Here is a 22427-nt window from a genome sequence, read left to right on the forward strand (position 1 = left end):
ATTAGGCCTAAACACTGACCTGCGACGTGGCTACGAGCTATGGGTTTCCACTGTTCCACTGCCCACAGTTTGCGACGTGGCAGGACAATGTTCATGCCTTCTAGGACGATTGGTATCGGCTGGACTCATTCATTCAATTCTTACAGCCACCTATAATTACTAAAACGACCCATACTCCCCTCCTGCTCATCTTTCCTTTAGCCCTTCCGTAGACACCATAGATTAAATCTGAACATTTGTTCTAGACACTACGGTTTAAAAAAAAATCGTGTCCCAAAGCACAAAGTTCTCATCGTTTAAAACCTGTGAGAGATTGACGAGCAGAACATAGCGAGTTTCCCTGTCTTCAACGAGATTTGTAGAGCTCAATGTCTGCATCTTCTTCACACCAAATAAATTGGGCGTATTCGAAAACATTTACCCAAGGAGCTCAAAGCTGATAAACCAATTTAGCATTAAATGCATTTGCAACTTCGTAAGGGAAAGATCCCGTTGACAAATTTGTAAACAGATTTGTTACGTCCGAAGGGGACAAAACTCAATCCAAAAAAAAAATAAAATAATAAAAACCCAGATAAGCTAATACTGACCTTGAACGTTAGGGAATGTTTACTTGGGTTTTTTTTTTTAAATGTTTTTTTGTTTCTTTTTTTTTTTTAGCGAGTTTTTTTTTTTACACCAAAAATGTTCTCCACCTCCAATGATAATTCTTTTATTTAACGGAGACCAAGTCTAATGTAATTGTCAATGTCGAGTTCATGGAGACGTAGTCCACTCTCTCTCCTCCCCTTCACCCCTGGACACATCTCAAAGTTTAACAAAGGTTTAACTTTTTCTTTCTTGAGTCCTTGAAGGAGTGATTAGCTCTTCGCAGAACCGTTGCATCAATGAGATGATCATTCAATCAGTTAGGCCAGGTTCACATTGAACTATATCTTCATAACTATCAGTTCATTGAATACATTTGAATATTAACAATGTAATAATAATAACATTAATACATCTCAGTATCCTGTGGTATCATGCCGTCGGTCATACTAACAAGACAATGGTAGCACCAACACTTACGAAACTTACATGTTTCTTCTCTTAGTATTAGCTGAGATATGGATGTGGATGTGGATTTTTTAATAAATTGTAGTTAATAATTTGTGATATTCAGGCTTTCTTTTTTACCTGCCTGAGTGGACCACTTCGGGGGCCTGTTTTGAATTTGTGTTTCCACACAAACAGTTTTTTTTAACCTTGCTAAAAATTATATTGATCTAAATAGATTTGTCAAACATTGCATGGAAACAAACTGCTGTGTTCCGAGCATAAATAATGTCCAAGATTTCAAATACTAAAACAAAGAATCTCCTATGCTATTCCTTCTATTGGCCTGCAAATTGTTCATGGATTAGAAAAGTAACCTTATTCCGGGTGGACAGAGGCGTAGCTAGGAATTTTCCATCATTTGGGGGACCGGGGGCTTGTACTCTTTGGGGGCCCTTGCATTTTGCGTAATATTTAATATTTAATGTAAAAAACTCATTTGGAGGCCCCGTCAAGTGGCAGCCCGGGGTATTGTCATATTCTTCCCTCTCCTTCCACCATCATGGCCACCCCACTGCGTGTGGAGCCTGGACACTTGGACATTTGGAGAATGAAAAAAAAAAGAAACCAAATAATAGGCCAAAAAAAGTGAAAACTCTGATTTGACCGTTATAATTAAAAAAAAAATTTACTTAAAATTTAAATTGTTTCTTTTTTTTAACATGGCGCTTTGAGCGTGTATTCCGGCACTCGACTCAAATATGACTCAAATGTTTGTAACCAGTAAAGAGTTAAATAAATGGACGTATATGGACATTGTGTCATATGATTAGGTACACAAAACAAACCTTCTCAACCTTTTTAAGCTCGGCGACCACTTATTACTATTTTCCACCATGCGGCGACCCCCAACCGTAAAAAAAAATATTCTTAAAAGACTGCTCTTTGGATAATGTTATAAAAATCGTAATCATAAGATTAAATCTAATAAACATTGCACAAGCTTTATGTTTAATTACGAAATAATTAAAATGAAATTATATTTTGCCTAAAATATATTTCTGCTTAAAATTTAATTAAAAAAAAAATTAAATTTCTTTATTGACGTTCTTCGTTCGAGGTCCTTGTTCCATAATGAAACTATTACCTTCAACAAAATGGACTATAAAACAATGGCGAAAATATTAAATAAAAACGAAAATGCTTTTCAAATACCTTACGACATGCACGAATTTCACTATAGAAATAATATCTATAATTTAAACTGTTCAAATTTTTATTCTATGACAATAAAAAAATATTAGAAATCATTGTGATTCATTTCTCTACAACAGCTATCGGAGCTATCCTTTAACAACAGCAAAATGTGAACATTTCAAGTTTAACACTTCTCAAAAAAATCCATATTTCTGTTGGTCTTTGGCGACCCCTGCAAAATAGTCATTCGACCTCAAAAGGTGTCCGACACAACAGGTTGAGAACCACTGAGCTATACTGTAATATACATTTAATTTGAAATCTTACTGAATGGAGTTCGTGCAATAATGAGGCATTTGAATGTGAAATTGCAGAGAGCATCATATATTCCATTATCTAGATAATGAAAAAAGGTTGATTATCTTGAAATAAATTAGCAATTTTAGTTTCATTTTCAGTGAGCCTTTTTCAGCATAATATTTCACGATATAATATAAATGGTAACAACCTTGAGGATCCTTACCGATAGTGGTTATGCTTTTAAGCGCACCATCTAAAATATATAAGTGAATTTAAGCTGTGTGCTAAATGTTATATTTTCTTTGAACAAAACTAAAGAGTCTGGCGGAGTTACGGTCAGTGTCAACGCTTGATAAAAACAGCAGTTTAAACACGTCCAACAGTGTACAATAGAAGAGATACAAGAAAGTTCTTCACATGACATCATTCGAGTCAAAACGTTGATTTTGGATCAACGGAGTACTGGCAGCAGCAAGAACCCGAAAAAAATACGAGCTGCAGCATCATGAATTAACTGCATTTGTTGGGTATTTTAGTGATGAAACTGCAGATATCTCAGGCACTGAGCAGATATCTTTGAGTGTTCGGTTTGTTTGTTGATTGCGATTGTATTTGACTTCATTGGTTTAGTTCCTTGTATTTCAGAGAGACGCGCAGCATGTGTCTAACGTCTTTGTACAGTCTAGACATGGACAAACTACTCGGCCAAGGCTGCCCGGTGATGGCTAGCATTCTTTTTTTCCGAAACTGTCCTTAGCAATAGCGTTGGTGCTAAATTTACCTCTTTTGTGTGAGACATAATGAACTGAAAAATACAAATCCATTCGAGCTTTAAGTCTCAACTTAGAGATCTTTGCCTTTTTGGCGGATCTTAAAATAACGACTGCAAGTGAAACCAGACAAACTGCACACGTGTAGTAAATGTCTCCTCCTCCTGTGTCCTCCAATTATGTCTCGCTATGATTTGAATTGTCTTTTCATTGTCGTCAATTATTCATTTGTTCTTGAACCAGTTTCCAAGGTGTTGCAGTCTTTCGAACTTAACATAGTGGCCACTCAACAGCACATCAGCAGTCACATTAATAGCATAATTAAAAAACCAACTTGACCATCCTGAGAAACACGTCAGAGGTGTCGTCTTGAGGAAGGAGAGACTGCTGGCAGGAAAACTTGATACCGGATATTGAGTCGCTGCTGCCGAGAATTCGTAGTTGATAGACACACTGAGAACAAGCCACGTTTGAATATTGGGAGTTTTTACAGAACACGGCTTTACATTACATATCTTGAGTCTTAAGTTTCTTCATTATGTCTCGCTATTCTCTATATCTTCTAAACAAATTATGTAATCCATAAAGGCTTTCACGTGATACGTTTTTTTCCATTGTTTTATCAATATTATCACGTGGCTAAATGTTGTTTGTTTACGATTGATGAATGAGATCCACTGGGTAAAACACAAGTATTTTATATTGGATTGGAATATGTCAGTGTTGGGACACAGTTATTATACGGCATGTGTGGCCAACCGTGACACACGGTCAAGAGAGTGGACCTGGCCAGTTAGTGGACTGGAGAGTAGTCATGCGTGTGTGTTGTCAACGATGAGAAAGAAAACATCTAGTGGATTTGCCTGTGTATAAATGTTAGCCTTATGTACATTATATTACTATTAAATTATTTGCAATTAAAGACTTAAAGGAACTTCTATCACCACAGTTAGTCGAACGGGTAAGCCCATTTTTACAAAGCTTGTATCAACTCTGTCTGTCTGGTAAAAAGTCTGTACACGTTATTTCTCCCACACCCAACCTCTGATGAAGCTGAAAATTCATGCTTCATTACTTCTTTTATCTGATAATACAAGAATAATAAAAGAATATGATGTTATTAGATGATTAACTCTTGTTAATAAATAATATTGGGAAAGAAACTGTAATAGACTGAAGTGTATAAGCTGAATTAGTCCCCTTTATATATCATCGTCTTAGTGAACCCAAACCTGAAGAATAGGTCGAGACTATAGAAACAATAGATCAAAATACAATGTTTATAAACTCTCCACTAGCAGAGTGGTTACCGTGTTGGCCTGAGAAGGCTTGAGCCATGAGTTCAAATTCAGGTCGTTCCCCCCTTTTTTATTTTAATAAATTCTTTTTTATTGTTAGTCTAGATCTATTACAAATTTAATGACACGACTGGTCTAATTGATACGAGTTCGCTTAATATAACCTTAAATTTAAAAAAAAAATATTTTTTAAAAATTTTATTTACTCTACTTTTATTTTCGTGGCAAAATAAAATAAAAACGATATGGAAAGGAGCTGCCATGTTTGACATTGTTCTAAATTCAATGCACAATATCAGTAAAACCATAAGGCCCTATAAAATGCTTCCAATGGCACGCGTCACAAATAGCCTCTAACAACAAGTCCAACTCCTAGCCTTCACGTGCTGTTCAGATATTCAGCCCGGCGGAACAGCGCATAAAATACTCCGGTGCATACAAGTGAAACACAGACGAAAGAGCCAACTCAATATGCGCATGTCACTTGGCAGGTTATGGGGTCCTCGTGACCTGACTATCCATCAAGTATGCGATTTCACTGAAGATCAGCACGCCCCGATGCGACCCCCAGAGATATTGTTATATACAACTTGGACTTTTGACTGTCTGATTGTCTGTCCAGGAGAATCGTAAAGCTAAGCGTGCACACTGAATGTTAGTGTGTGTGCTTGTTTCTGATGTTATCATGATTATCGTAAGTACAGCTGTGCGATTAATTTAGTTGTATAGGCTGAATAGATTCTAATGTAACCACGAGGAAATCTGTCGTAGTTGAGTTATAAATAGGAGAGTGAAAGTTTAAGTAAGGGAGGATAAGCGAGAGACAAGAGACAGAAAGAAATGTTGTTTTTTTTTTTAGTAATTTGTAAAAAGAAAAAAAAAGTAAAGTTCCCCTTTCAGACCTTGATCCATAGAGCAGATGAAGTAAAGGTCATCTGTTCAGTGGCCTACGTTTAACGAGGGTGTCATAACGCCAGCACTTAGACTTACTTAGACTTAGGTCCTCCCGCGCCGTTCGGCGCATTGGGCGGCAAGCTGTCTCCATAATGATCTGTCACTGTCAATGTCTGAAGCCTCCTCCCACTTGGTGTCCACTGTTCTGAGGTCCTCCATGAAGGTGTGTCGCCAGGTAATACGAGGACGTCCCTGTTTGCGCTTTCCTCGTTTTGGCTTCCATGTTATCGCAACTCTTAGTGTGCGTTATTCATTTGACGTAGAACATGTCCCGCAAACCTCATGCAACGCTCAGTCACAACCTCACTAAGTGTTCGACTCCCAGTTCGGCATAGGATTTCCTTGTTTGAGATCCGGTCTGTGTAACTGACTCCCAAAATCCGTCTCAGCCATCTCTGTTGAGCCACATTTAGTCTTTTCTCAATTTTGACAGATGACTTCCACGTCTCACATGCATATGTAGCAGTTGGAATGACGATTGTGTTGAGAAGGTGTATTTTTGTCTCGAGTCCAATGGCTTGGCTAGTCCAGCACAACGACCTATTTCGAAAATTTCACAGAATAAAAAAATCCCATTCATCACCAGGATTCGAACCCGGGACCCCGGTTCGAGAGTTAATAGCTTTACTGCTCAGCCACCGCGCCTCCAAGAGAAATTCGGAGGAATATCAGACGAGCAGGCAGTCTAGGCAGACAGAAGTTACAAGGGGAAGATAACTTAAAGGAAGGACGGGTCAGCCATTGAAAGAGATTCTGTCTAAAGACCGTGATCAACGGAGGAAGACGGTCAAAGCATCTTGTGTGGTACCACAACAGGTCTAACAGACTAAGGGAGAGGTGAAGGTGATTTCTGTGTACGCCTAAAATAGTGGAATTCGAAACGATTTATGCAACAGAAAGGGAGTAAAATTTGAAGAAAACAAACATTAAACACTGACTAACTGACCCATCCAAGCTTTGAGAGGCGAGGTAATAGATATGCAGATATAGTTGAGCTATTAATGTTATTTCTTTCAAATCTTAGATCACAATGTCATGTCAAGGTTAAGGTTAGCTCAAGGCAGGGGCGGTCTGGCTATATGGGAATTCGGGCAAATGCCCGGTGGGCCGATATCACAATGGGTGGTAGATACGCCGAAAAGGCCGCATGGATGCCACCATGGCAAATATCAAAATGTTAAAGGTTTTATAATATTCTCTTATAAAAAGGCGCTCTGATTGCCGTGTTTCAAATATTTCACAGACTCTACAGTATAATGAGGAGGTGAGGTGGCTAAGCGGTAAAGGGCTTGGCTTTCGAGCCAGTTCGAATCCTGATGAAGAGTAGGATTTTTAATTTCGGGATCTTTCGGCGCCTCTGTGTCCATCCAGCTCGAATGGGTGCCCCCTGACACTAGTTGGGGATACGTAATGGCGGTTAGTCGTTGTGCTGGTCATGTAACACCCTCGTTAATCGTGGACCACAAAAAACTTTACATCATCTGTCCTATAGACCACAAGGTCTGAAAGGAGCACTTTACTTTTTACTTTTACAGTAAAATACTATTTCAATCAAAGACATTTTCTGAAATAATGTAATAGCCGTAGACAGCGCTACTAGTAGGCCTATACTTCATCCTTTTAGGGCCTACATAATTAGCGATTAAAAGGCAATATAAGGCTTATATTGCTTATAAAGATATAGAGTTCACTATATGCATGCGTACTGTTATTGATATATTTTCAAACTTGCCATAATGATTGTGAGGACAGGTAGACCTTATATCGGATGCCCATATATGATATAGAATTTGAGGGCCGGATTGTATAGAAATGCCCGGGCCGATTTCGACACCCAGTCCTGCCCTTGGTTCAAGGCTAAGATTAGGTCAAGGTAAAGGTTATGGTGAATCGAAATAATAAACTGCATAACACAAAATAATGCTATCGATTACACATTATCAGAACAAAAACCCAGACTTTTGTTGACCTCAATTAAGTAATTAGCTTTAAAAAATATCTCGTTCGTGTTTCCTCTTTTAATTGCACGAAGCCAGCAGATCATGTTTATTTTTTTATGAGCTCATAACGTAGTTTTAAATCTGCGACAATGAATCCTCCCTTCGCTCTGCTAGTCTGCGACAATGAATCCTCCCATCACTCAGCTTTTCTTTCAGCCAGAATAATTGGAGACCTCTTCAGAAGGAGAAAATACTTTCTAGACTCATCCTACAGTCCAGGAATTCCAAACTTTCATTAACAGCTACAGAGGTAGATTAGCCAGCACGGCTATTGACTTCCGATGGGGGAGAGGGGGGGGGGCAGGATAGAATTCCTCGTCACGTCCTTTGTGTGACCTTATTTGTTCAGAGATCTGCTGCTGCCATAATTAAATCCACCCCTGATCAACTTGAATGCTAAAAAAATACTCTGACACGGTGTGGTCTAATTACATTTTTTTAAAATTTAAAGTTATAGCTAAAATCGTGTTTGATGAAATATAATAAAAATTGCGCATTTTCATCCGTTTTGTGTGTATTAGCGATGTGTTTTGATTTTATAGCAGTGGATCACTATTTACTAAAAAAAAGTAAAGTTCCCCTTTTAGATTTTGCGATCTACTGGGCAGATGCTGTAAAGGTCACCTGTTTCTGCGGTCCACGATTAACGAGGGTGTTAAGTGGCCAGCACAACGACCAACCGCCTTTACTTTTCCCCAACTAATGTCATGGGGTACCCATTAGAGCTGGATGGACTCAGAGGCGCCCAAAGATCCCGAAATTAAAAACCCAAATATAGACAGTACAAGGTAAAAATCGTCATTACTTGAAAAACAATCATATTTTTTTTTAGATACAGTGTCACAAAAAAAAAACCCCAAAAAAACTCCAACAGTGAAAGTTTTTAAAATCTCATCTTAATATCAATTGTCACTAGAATATTGGAGATTTCCATACATGGAGATGATAGAGGCCTACCCACGAATAGCAAGCTGCTTGGTGTATCTTGTGTATAAAGTATTGATATGCGAAGTATATTAATAATCCATGTAATAATTTTTGTGCACTTTATAGCTCATTAGAAAAAACAACAACAACTAATCACTTTTGCTTTTAGCCCAATAGTAAATTGTTAGTATTTAGTTTGCCACAATAATCGTGGCGCCCTTGACATTATTTATTGAGTCATTTTATTTTAAAATCGCTCACGTTTTCTTCTTAGCGTTTTCTTACGTTTTTTAGAGGTCCCCGAAAGGGGAAAAGACGCTATTAGTTTTGTGTGGAATGTCCGTCCGTCCGTCCGTCACGTTTAGATCTCGTAAACAAGAAAAGATAGTGAAAATCTGACATCACATTATTTTAGACAATTCAAAATTCTGATGCAACAGCTACTTTTTTCTTCTCTGAAAGTGAAAAATTTAAGTTTTAAAATCAACTATGCAAGCAGTTTTTTTCCATAAAAATACACCATTTTTTACTATTCACTATTAATAGTAACAAACACGGGAGACTATTTAGAAAGGGAGACGACGAGTTAACATATTTTTAACACATTTATGCAAACATTAAATATCCCCCCTCCTCCACAGCCCTGCTCACTAGTTTGGCTTAACACTACATACTACTATATAGTAAGACGGCATGGTGGCACTTGGTTGTTTGTGCTGTCCACATGACACCCTCGTTAACCGTGGGCCATACAAACAGATGACCTTTACGTCATCTGCCCCATAGATAGGAAAGTCTGAAAGGGAAACTTTACTTTACTAGAGTATGATAGAAGGTCAATATAGAAGGTTAAGAGGCCTGAAGAAAAGACTAATAATGATGTAAACAAAACAGAAATATACTGTGTACGTTGCTACATAAGCTAGCCAATGGGGTCATTGTTCAGTGCTCAGTAATTTACTTATAGTTATTTATTGATGGTCAGAATCTTCACTGTGCTTTATTTTTTCCACGATGTTAGTATATGTGAATCAAGTTAGTATAATATTCGTACAAGTGATTTATATTTCATGTTTGTTCACGGCCGAATTACTTGTTTTATTGAAATGAGTCAGAAAGTATTAGACTTTGGAAAATATAGTCAATACAATGTTTCTTAAGTGTCTAAGAAAAGGTATAGAGGGACTTATCTGAAATGTAATTAGGTATAAATACTATCCTCCAAAACCAAATCGTAATACTTTCTCTGTCTACCTCTTCTTCTTTATCCTGGTACTGTTCCCTGAAGGATGGTCTTTGTGAGCCATAAAGTTATAGCTTACGCCTACGCGTATATTCCACTGAAAACAGGTTTTCGTGATTTAGTATTTATCATAACTGTAATGTGTTCTAATGTATATTCATACTTGTGAATAAATTTTCCTCAAGAATATTAAAGCTATATTCTTCGTCTTCTACTAAATACTTTTAATAAATGTATAGTTGGCTAATTGCTTTTAAATACATTGTTTTACAGGGGGGGGGGAAGAGTAGCCTAGAACTAGGTGAATACACCACGCGGGATTTGTGCGTCCAACAGGCGTCAATAGAGTTATTCCCCTTACCTTCGGTAGCAGCCACGATAGGCTAGCGGCTCGCGCGGCAAGTTTCTAACCCTGGCCACGCTCACGCTTGTGCCACCGACACCACCCCACTCAAACATACACAAAAAAAAAAATATGTAAAAAAAAAAAAGTGGGCAAGAAAAATATAAGTGAAAACGCGAGACGGTTTGAGAAAATGACGGCTTATTTACAGAGTGGACACCCCCTTGGACGGATATATTTATACAGTTAACACTTGGTCCAAACTTTCAATAGATTGGACATTTGCTGAGCTAACACGCAGAATATTGGCGGGAAATTGTGTCAACCATTGCTGATATCATTCATGTCCGTGGTCTGGTAGTTTCCTGAACAAATGTCTGACAAACTTTTTGACGATATTACTGACATGGGAATACTGGCACATGTTTACAATACACACTATCACCATGATGAGATTGTAAATGGATAAGAATGAGCTCACAGAAATTAACCTCATCCACATCCACAGCAGTAAGAATCAAAATCTGCTTCTAGATCTATGTTGATTCTATGGATTCTTGTACTCTTCAATGTAAAGGATTTCTTGGTCTGACTGCCGGGAGAGTTACATTTGTGATCTAATTATTTATTCTTTTTGAATTTGAAAATATAACATTTTGGTAAGTTAAATTTGCATACTATAATATTTGTTATTTAATATTATAACTTAAAAACAACTTTTTAGATTCTTTATAATCAGGGATAACACATTTATAAAGTAAAGTAGCTATAATACATAAAACACTAAACCATAACTTACACATAAAATAAACAAAACCTAATGAAATACTCAGAAAGACACATTTCTTATTCCATACGCTAGAACAAATTCGTACAAGTGCTCCTTCTTCCCTAGTTCCATTTAGAGAACGGAATGGGTTGACTGAATCAGCCAGGAAACCCAACGACTTAGCAGAGATTAAGTCATTCAATAACATGCATGACTAGATTAACACATGAAATGCGTAGGACGTAATTATCTTCTTTTTTTTTAAAGTAACCTCTGTGAAATATAAAATAAGATAAGATATATGTAATATGTGTGCTAGAAAAAATAGTTTATTCTTTTAGATTATATATATATCTGACTGCTTGTCATAGATGTAAATCTCCATTACTCTTAATTATTGATTCTCCCAAAGACTATGACTTGAAAGCACAATACATTTTGTAATCATTAGAGGTATAATGTGGAAGCATAAGTCTGCTCATTATTAGTAAGCAAAGCCTAAAATAAACCTTTCGTTCGTTTCAAGCGATGTATTTATTCCGATAACACTAAATAGCTAGGTTTTGTTATCTGATATATAGAGGCCTTGACGTTGTAACGTTTGTTCTATTAGTTACAAAACCCTTCCATTCTGCCCCTTGAGTTTATCTCAATGCCTTTCTTATCTCGTCTTCACATGTCTTCATTTCACTTTCTCTTCTTTTTCTATAGTGCAGCATTTTATTGCTTGAAGAATGTAAGCCTCATCTCAAAAATCAAAACAAAAAAACAAAGATGAGATTACTCAGTTTCAAATGTATTGTGCTAGTCCCCATGCTAAGACTAACTTCCCCTTTTCGAATTGCGTGTAAACAGTAGTAAAAATAAACACTATAAAAAGACTAACAAGGTTACAAAGACAGTTTGTGTGGAAACACAAACTCAGAATCGTTTAAACATCGGTAAGAAACACTATAAATAAACACTATAAAGTACAAAAATACCAAACTTATATTATTCCATTATCTTTCTTGCAAGTTTCCGAAACATTTTTGAACTCCTATCCTAATTCATCTTTCCATATCGTTTCATCTGTTCAGCGGCCTTCAAGGAATTTTGAGCTGCGTCGCGTCTCATTCCCTGATTATAGTTAGGACTTTCTTTCATGGTGCCCTTTTTTTGTTTGTTTTTTGTTTGCAATTAGCGTCGTCAAAGATATGCATGTCAGTGATTCCCTCTTCTGTTTGTGTCCAGCAGTTGTATGTGTTTTGTTATGGTGTTTGTTGAGGGCCAAGGTCTGGCATCAGTACGTGAGGAACAGCACAAAGATAGAATCGAATTCTCGGGTCGATTCTTGTTGAACTTTGAAGTCGCAAGATTATTAAATCCATTTTTCGATTACAAATATGAAAAGAAAAGTTTCACAAATATTTGCTAATTTCTTTTCGGAAAACTATTTTAGTACCACTTATCTATTTGAAGGCGTAGTGGCTGAGTGGTGTTAAGGCTTCCGCGCGGTGTTCATTCTTTGAAATATAACTAGTGTAGATCTACGTCTGACTGGAAGTAACAATGAACTCAACTACTTCAGTAACACCGGCGAAAGGCCGAAACAATCAAAATATGTAGACGACGCTGATGTTGTTCTACAAATATATTTAATAATCAAGAAGGGAAGCGTCCGATGTCCGCTATGTCCGTAAATCCGTATATCCATTGTACTGCTTTACACGAAGCGTCTACTTTGTAGCGTCACTTAGAGCGTTCTTGTCACGTCACTTGTCGCTAAGAAAAACTTTCCCCTTATTCCCGAAACAAATAACTAAATCCTAATCATGTCATAACAGTGGTAAAGCGCTTGGCTTCCGAACTGGAGGGTCCCGGGTTCGAATCATGATGAAGACTGGGATTTTTAAATTTCGGGATCTTTAGGGCGCCTCTGAGTCCACCAAGCTCTAATGGGTACCAGACAATACTTGCCATGGGCAACAGAAACCGATGACCTTTACGTCATCTGCCCTACAGATGGCAAGGTCTGAGAGGGAAACTCTTTCGTTGACCATATGAGGGTCGAGTTTTAAGTACTTTAAACATCGTTATAAGCCATTTGAGAATCCTAGTACAACATATAAAACTATGAAGTCTTTAAAGAAACCTGGTGGTTTTCGAGAAACCCTGGAGAGATTCGGAAATCCCAAGAGCTTTAGTGACTTGAGAACCATTGATTTGAGAACCTCCAATTCAGCTGGCCAGCATCTTATTGCTGGTGTCATATCCTAACGGGATGTTCACGCGGTGGAAGAGGTCATGTCTGTCAGGAGCGTCACCCGCTGAAGTAGATAGCTCTGGGACTTACCTCTCTCTCTCTGGACCGCGACTTTTGGCTGACATTCAGAGTAAAGAAAAGCAGTCTGACAACCTCGTGGAAAGAAACAAATGAGTAGATCTTGAGCTCAAGTCAAGTGGTGAGAGTCTGATAGAAATGTCTTAGTGACAGAAGATAAACTTGTTGGAATTAAAGGGAAATAGAAAGGCAATATTTTTTTCCTCCTCTTATTTTTTATTCCTCTTTCTTTTAGAAGACATAACATCCACCTTTTTTTAAACGAAAATAAAAAGCATTAATAAAGTGACAATTTGTATAAAATTATACCGAAATAGAATGATAAATCATTCGTCAGATAAAAAGTGTATACATGTTATTTCTCCCACAATTATTCTCAGATTAAGCAGAAACAACGCACAATTATTCAATGAAATAGACAAGACATGAACCAATAAAAAAAAAAGTAACCAATTAGACAATTAATTACTGATATTTCGTTATTTTGTTTAATAGGAACAAGGGAAACGAATAGTTCAGCATTTACAGATAGAGCCCAATTTGTTGGGCCCAGTAACCCCCAATAATTGTTAACGCTATTTCTCCCTCATGCATTTTCCGATCAAGTTGATACTTTAAACACTTATTTATTGCGCCTAACAAAACAGGAATCAATAAACAAAAATACGTAATAAGTCAATTAATTATTGATAATTAATTATTTTGTTTGATAATGAATAAAGGAAATAGCTTGTACATTATTGGTAGATATAGTTTAACGGACGGAGTTCTTTCCCTTTAGATAAGCTTTGTTATTTTTTTTTTAAGGAATGTTTCTATTTTGCTTGTTTTACTTACTACATGTCCAGTTTATCAGCCCTCTAGCCAAGCTCTTCCTTGAGAGAACGCTCTGACATACACGCATTTCATGGAACAAATGCATACAGGCTAGTCACGTGCATGTCAAAACATAGACCACCGTTCTGGAGAGCACTCTTTGGTACTGTTACTATGACGAATGTCCTATTAAACAAAACTAAAAACAACAAAATAAATAAATAAACATACAAACATTTGAGCATTTAAAAAAAAAACTTGCCTCATTGACTAGACCTAACAAACGGGCCGCTGGTCAGAGAGAAATTCTGACATCTGACTGGACTTTTTATTTTCGATGTGTTGTCTAACGCGAGGGGGGATGGAAAAGTTATTGTTCTGTTGAGTTTGTATGGCATAGAATACATGCAAAATCTACATACCAATTTTATTAAGGAAATATTTTTATATAAATTCACTGTCCAGAATACACAAGGCAGTAGTCGTACATCAACACTCTCTACGGCTCCAAAAGAATCCCGTTTGATCCTTTTGCCATGTAACATAACAAGGTTACATATTTTTATTTTTAATCTTATAGAGGACAACAAAATAGGCAATATTCACTACACTACGTCTTCAGAATTAAAACATTTTTGGAGACTTATAATAAGTCCTTTAGGATTAGCATAATCCCCAGTTCAAAGTGGGATATATCGAGACGGCGAAATAGGAAGGTCATCATGCTTGTCATTATTAAATATGTATAAAATTCGTATAGACTTTATTTCTATGGGTCGATGTATTTGTTGAAGAGACTTGGTCAAGCTCACTGGTGTACGTTTAGTGGACGACGTCTCCACGTCTGCTTACAAATGTTTACGTCAAGCGTACACATGATTACGTCTAGCATACATGTGTTTACGTCTAGCATACATGTGTTTAAGTCCGGCATACATGTGTTTAAGTCCGGCATACATGTGTTTACGTCCGGCATACATGTGTTTACGTCTAGCATACATGTGTTTACATCTAGCATACATGTGTTTACGTCTAGCATACATGTGTTTACGTCCGGCATTCATGTGTTTACGTCCGGCATTCATGTGTTTACGTCCGGCATTCATGTGTTTACGTCTAGCATACATGTGTTTACATCTAGCATACATGTGTTTACGTGTAGCATACATGTGTTTACGTCCGGCATTCATGTGTTTACGTCTAGCATACATGTGTTTACGTCTAGCATACATGTGTTTACGTCTAGCATACATGTGTTTACGTCTAGCATACATGTGTTTACGTTTAGCATACATGTGTTTACGTCCGGCATACATGTGTTTACGTCTGGCATACATGTGTTTACGTCTAGCATACATGTGTTTACGTCTAGCATACATGTGTTTACGTCCGGCATACATGTGTTTACGTCCGACATACATGTGTTTACGTCTAGCATACATGTGTTTACATCTAGCATACATGTGTTTACGTCTATCATACATGTGTTTACGTCTAGCATACATGTGTTTACGTCTAGCATACATGTGTTTACGTCTAGCATACATGTGTTTACGTCTATCATACATGTGTTTACGTCTAGCATACATGTGTTTACGTCTAGCATACATGTGTTTACGTCTAGCATACATGTGTTTACGTCTAGCATACACGTGTTTAAGTCCGGCATACATGTGTTTAAGCCTAGCATAATGTGTTTACGTCTAGCATACATGTTTTTACGTCTAGCATACATGTGTTTACTCCTAGGATACATGTGTTTACGCCTAGCATACATGTGTTTACGCCTAGCATACATGTGTTTACGTCCGGCCTACATGTGTTTACGCCTAGCATACATATGTTTTGTCTAGCATACATGTGTTTACGTCTATCATACATGTGTTTACGTCTAGCATACATGTGTTTACGTCTAGCATACACGTGTTTACGTCTAGCATACATGTGTTTACGTCCGGCATACACGTGTTTACGCCTAGCATACATGTGTTTACGCCTAGCATACATGTATTTACGTCTAGCATACATATGTGCATTGTTGACGTCGTGCATACACATGTTTATGTCTGGCATCCATATCTTCCCAACATTTTGTCTGAAAAAAGTAAAAATGTTCGTCTACCACGAAGACACAGTCAAGGTTTAGAGCTCACATCGTCTTCTTTCCATAATTCTGTATTTTTAATTGTACGCATTTGCAAGTCAAAAATTTTCTGTTTCACCTGAACATTCGCTAGCAGAAATATTTCCATGCGTGAAGTCATATTATGAATTGAATAAGGGGAACAATTATACTTGTATGTGTGTATGATTCTGCAGTCTGCATATGTATGTCAGTTTGGTTAATATTTTAGCAGTTTTCGAACCTCCCCCCCCCACATCTACTTTTCCCTAATGCTGGACTGTCGTTTGGATTTATCGATGGTCGAGGGTTCAAATCCTGCCCGCTCCCATCCCCCGTCGTCCTGCGGGAGGTTTGGACTAGGAAGTAAACTATCTTCAACTCTGAAGGAACATCCGAAACATGTAAAACATTTGACAAGCAAAGACAACTCCCCTCAGCTTACTAAATAGACAGTGAAAAGTGTGAACGCTTTAATAACAATTCATAGCTACTGCTGACTAGTGAATACATTACTTGGAACTTTGAAGACCCTATCTTATCTTATCTTATAAAATACAGACGTTACTTCAAAAAAGATGATGATTACGTCCTACGCGTTCTGCCAAATCACTGGTTTTCCTGGCTAGCTCAGGCAACCCATTCCATGGTCTAATAGCACTAGGGAAGAAGGAGTATTTGTAGAAATTTGTCCTAGCATATGGGACGAGGAATGTGCCTTTATCTTTGTGTCTTTCTGTGTATTTTATTAAATTTTGTTTTTGTATTTGAAGTTTATGGCTCAGTGTTTTATGTATAATTGCTACTTTACTTTTGCGTATTCTGTCCTGAAGGCTTTCTAAATTTAGTGATTTAACTAAAGGTGTTACTCTAGTCAAATGTGAATATTCGTTTGTTATGAATCTCACTGCTCTATTTTGTGTCTGTTCCAATTTCTTAATGTTTTCTTGAGTTGAGGGGTCCCAAACAGAGGATGCATATTCTATTATTGACCATATCACACCAATATCTGTTCAACGTAACTATCTCCCTTTGTATCACTCTTCAGAAGTACGTGCTAAACACATATATTTCTTTTGTTGTCTTACTCTGAATACAATTCCCATTCAGTGAAGGGTCAATACTGCAACATGCTTATCTGCTCCTTGTTGATAGGTGGCGTCACGAACTAAGGAGTTAGACTGGTGTAACAATGAACAATGAAATGTCTACATTGTAGCTAGGACACCATACTATATTGTACTTGTGTATGCATTTAGGTAGAACATTCTCGAATTCTGTAATTCTCTGTTACAGTCATAGAGGGAATAGTTATTTATAGTAGAAGATATTGCCGAATTACAAAGTGATGTGATATCTATTTTTATTCTTTTAATATTGCCATGACAGAAGTATTTAATATAAAAAGAAATTCCATAGAAAGATAGCACCAATCTTAAATTTCATTTGAACAAATTTTATATAGACGGTAAGATTTAATCTAGCGAATCTTAAAAATACATTAAAAAGCAATAAATATTTATCTTGGGGGAAATACTCCACATTTACAGCTATATATCTCAATAATGTATAAGTTAGTTCCCTCTTTTTGATCCTATATTGCTACTTTACGCTTGGAAAGTTCTACTAAACATTTTCAGCAACTTGACTCCTGTCCGACAATGTGACTTAGTCAAATGTACTTTTCGTTACATAGTGACCAATATTAATTAGATAAATTTGGCTTCCCATAAGGGAGCTCATTAGTATATGTTTTTGAAATCAGTACTATGTAGGTCATGTAAAGATATATCAGTACTAAGTAGGTCACGTTGTGATACATCCACAATATGTAGGTTATTTTGTGATATATTCGCAATATGTAGGCCATTTTATGATATATCAGCACTATGTAGGTCATGTTGTGATATATCAGCAGTATGTAGGCCATTTTTTGATATATCCGCAAGATGTAGGTCATGTAGTGACACATTAGCACTATGTAGGTCATCTCGTGACACATCAACACTATTTAGGTCATGTTGATACATATCAGCAGTACGTAGGTCATGTTGTGACACCGCAGTACAATGTAGGTCATGTTGTGACTTACTAGTCCCATATAGGCAATGATCAGCGCAATTTAGGCACTTTGCTTAGAGTCAAATTTATAGAATATATATTTATATTCTTATGTACAAATAAATCTCATTGTAGATAGTAGAGTTTGTCTACAACTTGTCTCCCTTCACATTCTATCCCTTAAAAAAACACTCAATGTGATAAAATTAAGATGTGTCTGTTCCATTATCAAGAAGAAAAGAAATATCCTATTGCTGTTCATTCAAGAAGTTATGTAATGTTGTTTTTTTACAAGTAACAAACAAAAACAAAACAAAAAGAACAGGCCAATCATGATTCACACATGTGTTGGAACATCGAATAGAAATGAAATAACCATATACACATTCTCGATGTGTCTGTGTTTGTGTGAGAGTGTATAAGTAGATTAACTTGCATTTGATTCAGTTTTCCAAACTTGTCCATTTATTTCTTGTTACAAAGCTGAAATCAACTCTGTCTGCTACAACTTTCGACACGTATTTTTATTTTCTCCAACAAAACATTCTCAGATCAAGTTGAAACTTTACACAATTATTTGCTGTACCTAACAAAACATGAATCGATACAGATTTACGAGTTAGTTTATAAACTATTGGTAACGAATTATTTTACTTGGTATTGAAAAGGGAAATAAATACGACGTATTGAGACATGTGGCTATAAAGGTGGAGTTATTCCCGTAGTCAGCTTTGAATACCTTTTTTTTGTCCCACTTCCCATTCTCGGATAAAGTTGAGATTTACTTTATACAATTATCTGCTGTATGTAACAAAACATGAATCGATCTGGTTGAAATTTAGCGAAATAATTCATAGATGATGCCAATGCATGAATCAATAAAAAAAAATAACCATTTAGTTCATCAATAGATCTAATTGGTAAATAGTATTTTTTATATAGAATAAAGCTTATTCCTGCAGTATTGAGAAATATGCGTTTCTTTTCCTTAGATAAGCTTTGTGAAAAAAAAAAAGATTTTATTTATATATGTCGCTTGTTACTTGCTAGGCAATTGTGAATGATATTTATTACATTATGTTTGTTTAATTCATACGAATTGAAGGGTTATAGTTTTTAGTTTTGAATAACTTTGACAATAAAAAGTTGTTATCATAAAAACAATGAAGAATGTTTGTATCTGTTGTAATTCAGATTCAACTTTCTTGCAACATTTCAAAATGTTGTTTACTGTTACGTTTTGATGCAGATCCGGAATACGTAGCCCCTCCCCTACCCCATTTGATAAAAACAAACACAAAGTTTTAGAGAGTTTACGGTAATGATGAAACGCAAGTATACTATTACTCATTCAAAATCAATGACTACTGCAATCGTTGATTTTTTAAATATTCATCCAGACAGAAAGTCTTTCTTCTTACACAAAATAACTTGTATAGAGTATAGATAGAGGAAAAGTCGGAGTCTGTAATAGATGTTGAATAGTTTATCTGTTCATTCTTCTTGAGATCATTCATTCGTTTATTTCTGCACGCTCAGCTTCACATCAAATATGCAGGAGGGAGGGAGAGGGGAGGTAAGTTGTGACCTGGAGGCGGGGGGGGGGGGGAGAAGGGATGCGTGTCTGAAATATACCCAAGGAAGAGAAAATGAAAGAATGACATAGAAATAAAAAGAACACAAAACAAAAAGAGAAAAAAAAAGAGGAATGAGAGAAGATGGAGAGAGAAGGAGAGAGATGGAGAGAGATATGAAATAATGACTGAAAGAAAAAAAAGAATACAAAAAGAGAATAGAGACAGAATCAGAAAAAAAAAAGAATAAAACAGAGAAGTTGAGAGAGAAATAAAGGAGAGAGAAAAAAAAGAGAATGAGAGAAATTGTGAGAAACAGAGTGACAAATAGAAAGAGAGAACAAAAGCTAGAAGAGAAAAAAAGAACAAGAGAGAGAGAGAGAGGGGGAGAGGGAGAAAGAGAGGGAAAAGAGAGGAGACGGAGAGAGAGAGAGCGTGATATATTTTTGTTTGACATAATTCAGATATTCCTTTTTAATTATTTAGTCCTGATTTTAGCCTCCCGTAGAACTGATAGCGGAGAGCGGGGCTAGAACCCTGGACCATCAAGTCGACAGTTAAGAACGCATACCTCACGACTAGTGTGTAAGAGTAAAAACATGAGAGAGAAAGACAACAAATTCAGAGAGAAAGAGAGAGAGAGAAAGAGATTTCCTTTAATCAGAAAAGAAATATTTTTATATATATCTTCTAGTGTGCTACCATAATTGTAAGTGATTGATCACTTTGTAAACTAAGTTCCAGTGTGTGACAGAAACTTGGTGAACATGTGTCTGCATTCATGATTCTATCGAAACTACACGTCGCTATACTCAATGTGTAACTCATTACCTCAAGTACCATAAGCATAAAGAATTATAATCATACAAAAAATGTTCAAGATTTAATGGTCTACGCCCAGATGCTGAGAGGCTAATTTTTTTTATGAGCTTCAAAAGTAAAAAAGTGGAACAACTTTAAACTTCTGCAGCAATACCTGGTCAAGTCTGATGGTAACTTAAAAACTAAACTTAAAAAAAACATGAAAAGAATGTACAAGGTATGTATTTCATTGGATACAATCGTGCTACATTAATGTATCTATGCTTAAAGGAATGCTACCGATCGTGTGGTTTGCGCTTCAGATGGTCGTCTTGATGGTCCTGAGTTTGACTCCCTTTGTAGCACTTGCGCTTTGTAGCAAAACAAATACAATTGTTAAATTGTTACGTTGAATGTTACCAGCTTCCTCCCGCTGCCGAGGTTTGGACAAGGACGAAATGATCTTCTTATTTGTAGAAACGTCTGAAAGCGGTAAAACAAACATAGTCAAACAAGCAGAAGTTTAAATAAAACGGAAAAATGTAGATCTAGTTAGATTTTGACAGCTTTTTGTTGGGCAAGGCCATTAGCAATCTAGTAGACTCTCTCTCTCTTTTCTTATATTTTTTTACCGAAAAGATTTACCATTGATTATAAACGAAGTCATAATATGGGTCTTAGTAACTGTAAGATGGATACAAAATGGTTTTGACAGGACCTCTACTTAAGTCCTAAACAGAGCCAACCAGGACCTCCATTCAAGTCCTTCACAGAGCCAACCAGGACCTCTATTCAAGCCCTAAACAGAACCAACCAGGACCTCTATTCAAGTCCTAAACACAGCCAACCAGGACCTCTATTTAAGTCCTAAACAGAGCCAACCAGGACCTCTATTCAAGTCCTTCACAGAGCCAACCAGAACCTCTATTCAAGTCCTAAACAGAACCAACCAGGACCTCTATTCAAGTCCTAAACACAGCCAACCAGGACCTCTATTTAAGTCTTAAACAGAGCCAACCAGGACCTCTATTCAAGTCCTTCACAGAGCCAACCAGGACCTCTATTCAAGTCCTAAACAGAACCAACCAGGACCTCTATTCAAGTCCTAAACACAGCCAACCAGGACCTCTATTCAAGTCCTAAACAGGGCCAACCAGGACCTCTATTCAAGTCCTAAACAGAACCAACCAGGATCTCTATTCAAGTCCATCACAGAGCCAGTCAATCTACCGTATATGCGATAACTGAGTAAATTTAAACTTGCTTCAAAATATAAACTACATCTAAATTCTAGATCTAGAAGTAGATCTAGTCTAGATCATACGAGTTCTAAATCAGATCTCTAAGTCTAGTAATAGATCTAGATGTCCATATAATGAACATACCAATAATTAATCGCACAATTTTACCTGGCCAAATCAGAAAATGCATATGTCAGTGATCGATACCGGGATCATGTTACTAAATGTGTAATTATTTTTTTTTTTGTAAATAATTTTATTATGTATGGAATTTAATAATGGTAGTATTGTCTTATTCTTTTATTTTTTGTTGTTAATTTTGTTTTCTTGTTGAGTAAAGAAAAATGCAAAAATTTTAAGCAATCTGCCAAAAATTATCTATAAAAATATGTATGCAAAAAAAAATATTACAAGAATACACTCTTAAGTCTGGCATAATCTCATAAAATAGATAAAATGACATGGCGTATATTCTAAAAGAGAACAGACGAAACAAAAGCTATCCTAAGCTATTCTGAAACAAAACAATGTCAAATAATTTTTAAACTACATCACCAATGTCTTATAAAGTCTGTCCACTTTTCACGGCTTCAATTTTGTCATGACACTAATCTCAATGTGGCTTGTCTCAAACACAACAGTGTCACCGCTTT

General features: G+C 36.6%; 1 protein-coding gene across 2 annotated transcripts in view; it reads left to right on the top strand.

Moving 5' to 3' along the window:
* The first annotated feature begins 10167 nt into the window (after positions 1–10167).
* The window catches only part of LOC106065386 (vasopressin V1a receptor-like), a 129631-nt gene continuing 117371 nt past the window's right edge, over positions 10168–22427 (top strand). For both annotated transcript variants that reach the window (XM_056020875.1, XM_056020879.1), the window contains exon 1: positions 10168–10726. The gene's annotated coding sequence lies outside the window, so the exon portion shown is untranslated. The remainder of the gene's footprint in view (positions 10727–22427) is intronic.

The sequence above is a fragment of the Biomphalaria glabrata genome, chromosome 1 (assembly GCF_947242115.1).
Source record: "Biomphalaria glabrata chromosome 1, xgBioGlab47.1, whole genome shotgun sequence".
Lineage (NCBI taxonomy): Eukaryota > Metazoa > Mollusca > Gastropoda > Planorbidae > Biomphalaria > Biomphalaria glabrata.